Source organism: Rutidosis leptorrhynchoides, chromosome 9 (genome assembly GCF_046630445.1).
Source record: "Rutidosis leptorrhynchoides isolate AG116_Rl617_1_P2 chromosome 9, CSIRO_AGI_Rlap_v1, whole genome shotgun sequence".
Lineage (NCBI taxonomy): Eukaryota > Viridiplantae > Streptophyta > Magnoliopsida > Asterales > Asteraceae > Rutidosis > Rutidosis leptorrhynchoides.
In genome coordinates, this window is record NC_092341.1 from 26,581,202 (window position 1) to 26,585,880 (window position 4,679).

Below are 4,679 nucleotides of genomic sequence, written 5' to 3' on the forward strand. Positions count from 1 at the left end.
TCTTGATGCCACTCATGTGAGTGGGAAGCAGTGTTATCAATAATTTTGTAAGCATCAGTTGCTGTTTTCTTCATAATAGAACCACCAGCTGCTATATCGATGTCTTTTCGTGTAGTGATGTCGCATCCTTGGTAGAATATTTGTACTATTTGACAAGTGTCTAAACCATGTTGCGGACATCCTCTTAATAACTTTCCAAATCTGGTCCACGCTTCATATAGAGTTTCGTTTGGCTTTTGTGTGAACGTAACAATTTCTCCTTGAAGTCTCACGGCTTTAGATGCCGGAAAGAATTGTTTAAGAAAATTTTCAACTAAAACGTCCCATGTATCAATCGCCCCTTCAGGTAACGATTCTAACCAATCTTTGGCTTCTCCCTTTAAAGTCCAGGGAAATAACATGAGATATATCTGTTCATCCTCCACTTCTCGGATTTTAAATAGTGTGCAGATCCTATTAAAGGTACGAAGATGTTCATTTGGATCTTCCTTCGGTGCACCACTAAATTGGCATTGATTAGTCACCATGTGTAGAATTTGTCCTTTAATTTCATAATCTGGCGCATTAATGTCAGGCTGAGTAATTGCGTGACCTTAGCCAGTGCGTTTAGCTCGCATTCGGTCTTCCATACTTAGAGGTTCCAGATTCTCTATAATTGAATTTGTTGAATCTGAATCACTATAGGATTCTGATTTAATGGTTGGTTCCTCAACAATCTCTGTTTGAATGATTGGTGGTTCCGGAGGAAAGATTAATGGTTCAGGATCTATGAATTGTCCCTGAATATTCTCCGGATTCTCAATTGTGAGGTCGGGTTCAAAAAATGGAAGAATAGCAAAACCCTTGACTGCATTAACGTATAAAGGGAAGAAATTTGAATGGAAAGATGAACAAGAGAAAGCGTTACAATTGTTAAAGAAAAAGTTAACTACGGCACCTTTATTGTCATTACCTGAAGGGAATGATGATTTTGTGATATATTGTGACGCCTCAAAGCAAGGTCTCGGTTGTGTATTAATGCAACGAACGAAAGTAATTGCTTATGCGTCTAGACAATTGAAGATTCACGAACAGAATTATACGATGCATGATTTGGAATTAGGAGCGGTTATTTTTGCATTAAAGACTTGGAGGCACTACTTATATGGGTTCAAAAGTATTATATATACCGACCACAAAAGTCTTCGACACATATTTAATCAGAAACAACTGAATATGAGGCAGCGTAGGTGGATTGATTTGTTGAATGATTACGACTTTGAGATTCGTTACCACTCGGGGAAGGCAAATGTGGTAGCCGACACCTTGAGCAGAAAGGACAGAGAACCCATTCGAGTAAAAGCTATGAATATAATAATTCACACTAACCTTACTACTCAAATAAAGGAGGCACAACAAGGAGTTTTAAAAGAGAGAAATTTAAAGGATGAAATACCCAAAGGATCGGAGAAGCATCTTAATATTCGGGAAGACGGAACCCGGTATAGGGCTGAAAGAATTTGGGTACCAAAATTTGGAGATCTGAGAGAAATGGTACTTAGAGAAGCTCATAAAACCAGATACTCAATATATCCTGGAACGGGGAAGATGTACAAGGATCTCAAGAAACATTTTTGGTGGCCGGGTATGAAAGCCGATGTTGCTAAATACGTGGGGGAATGTTTGAAGTGTTCTAAGGTCAAAGCGGAGCATCAGAAACCATCAGGTCTACTTCAACAACCCGAAATCCCAGAATGGAAATGGGAAAACATTACCATAGATTTCATCACTAAATTGCCAAGGACTGCAAGTGGTTTTGATACTATTTGGGTAATAGTTGATCGTCTCACCAAATCAGCACACTTCCTACCAATAAGAGGAGATGACAAGATGGAGAATTTAGCATGACTGTATTTGAAGGAAGTCGTCTCCAGACATGGAATACCAATCTCTATTATCTCTGATAGGGATGGCAGATTTATTTTAAGATTCTGGCAGACATTACAGCAAGCATTAGAAACTCGTCTAGACATGAGTACTGCCTATCATCCACAAACTGATGGGCAGAGCGAAAGGATGATACAAACGCTTGAAGACAGGCTACGAGCATGTGTTATTGATTTCGGAAACAGTTGGGATCGACATCTACCGTTAGCAGAATTTTCCTACAACAACAGCTACCATTCAAGCATTGAGATGGCGCCGTTTGAAGCACTTTATGGTAGAAAGTGCAGGTCTCCAATTTGTTAGAGTGAAGTGGGAGATAGGCAGATTACGGGTCCGGAGATAATACAAGAAACTACCGAGAAGATCATCCAAATTCAACAACGGTTGAAAACCGCCCAAAGTCAACAAAAGAGCTACGCCGACATTAAAAGAAAAGATATAGAATTTGAAATTGGAGAGATGGTCATGCTTAAGGTTGCACCTTGGAAAGGCGTTGTTCGATTTAGTAAACGAGGGAAATTAAATCCAAGGTATTGATGTGTGCGAGGTGTACTAGGAAATAGTATTATTTTTACAACGAAATACTATTAAATGCGATACAATTTTACACAAGTTATTTATTTATTTATAGAGTGGATATACCTAAACCTTGTTACAACACTTATAGGCAGTGTACCTAATCGTACAGTAGTGTAGTTTTTAGTAAGTCCGGTTCGTCCACAGGGAACTCTTAAACAAGCTTAACGCTATAATTTTAAAAACTATATTTGTAAAAATACAAAAATATATATAAGTAATATTATTATTATAAAAAAGGGGTTTTTACCGTTTAATGACCGGTTTGTCGATTTTAAAAGTTTAGTCACAGTTAAAACCTAATGTAAAATATTAAAAATAAATATAACTTAATTTAAAGCGTAAAGTAAATAACGATAATGAAATTACGATAAATAAAAGTGCGATAAAATAAAATTGCGATAATTAAAGATTACGATAATTAAAAGTGCAATTAAATATAATGACAATAAATAAAAGTGCGATAATTAAAAGTGCAATTAAATATGAAATAAAGGAATTATGCTTATTTAAACTTCCATAATCATGATGTTTGACGTGTTGATTTTTAGTTTATTCCCATGGGTTAGCTGTTCTTTGTCCTGGATTATTCAATATGTCCATACGGATTTATCCATAATAGTCCATCAGTCATAATCATAAAATACGGAAGTCTTCGTCAAATTATTCTTATTCCCGAAGTCAAATATTCCAACTAATTGGGGATTCAAATTGTAACAAGGTCTTAATACTTTGTTTAATGAATACACCAGGTTATCGACTGCGTGTAAACCAAGGTTTTACTACTTTGTTAACAATTACACCAATTACCCTTGAATGTAATCCACCCCTGTTTCAACAAGTCTATTAACTATTAATCCAGTTCCGTGTCCGGTAAAATGAACAATTATTGGTATTTATAGATATCTCGCCCACCGTGCCCAGTCAAGCGTATGTGGTTATATATAAATACGTCAAATTATAAGTCTATATATTAAATTAACGAGGTATCATTTAGTTAATATAAAGCCCATTAATAGCCAATAGTCTAATTTCCACAAGTGTCGCTCTTTTGTCCAAACCCCAATTATGGTACAAAGCCCAATTACCCAATTTTAATATTTAGTCCAACATCACGATTACTTCGGCATTAAATAAGCATAATAATAACTTAGCTACGAGACATTAATTTAAAAATAACATTAACCATAACTTACAGTGATTAAAAATAGCGTAGCGTTACACGGACATAATTTTGACTTACACCCTTACAACATTCGCTAACATTCCCTTATTATTAGAATTTAAAATTAAAATTAAAATAAATATATATATATATATATATATATATATATATATATATATATATATATATATATATATATATATATATATATATCTTTACGTATCAATGAGAAGAGAAAAAGATGTGTTTTAGGTTCGTGCAAAGCCTGCCTTTTATAGGCATGTGGCCAGAAAAAGGCCTCCATGCGATCGCATGGTTTTATAACTGCCAGGCCATGCGATCGCATGGCCTGCTTTTCCAGCTCACATGAGCTTGTTTCTTCTGCCGACGGTTTTTTATAAATAAATATAATATATAAATAATTTTAAGAATTATTTAAATATTATATTATATTTATGTGCATAGTTGACTTGTAATTTTTAGTCCGTTGCGTCGAGTGTTGAGTGTTGACTTTGGTCCCGGTTCCGATTTTTCGAACGTCCTTGCGTACAATTTAATATCTTGTATTTTGCGTTTCGCTTCTTGTACTCTTGTAATTTTGAGACGTTTCTCATCAATAATTTGAACCACTTTGATTGTACTTTGTACTTTTGAGCTTTTTGGTCATTTGCGTCTTCAATTCGTCGAATCTGTCTTTTGTCTTCACCTTTTATTATTTAAACGAATATCACTTGTAAATAGAACAATTGCAACTAAAAGCTTGTCTTTCTTGAGGGATAATGCTATGAAATATATGTTCGTTTTTAGCATTATTAGGTATATTGGACCATTCAAGATTATTGATCGTGTCGGACCAGTAGCTTACCGACTTGAGTTACCTCAACAACTCGCGGCTGTACATAACACTTTCCACGTCTTGAATTTGATGAAATGTTTTGCTAAAGAAGATCTCACTATTCCGTTAGACGGAATCCAAATCAACAAAAAACTTCAATTCATCGAAGAACCCGTC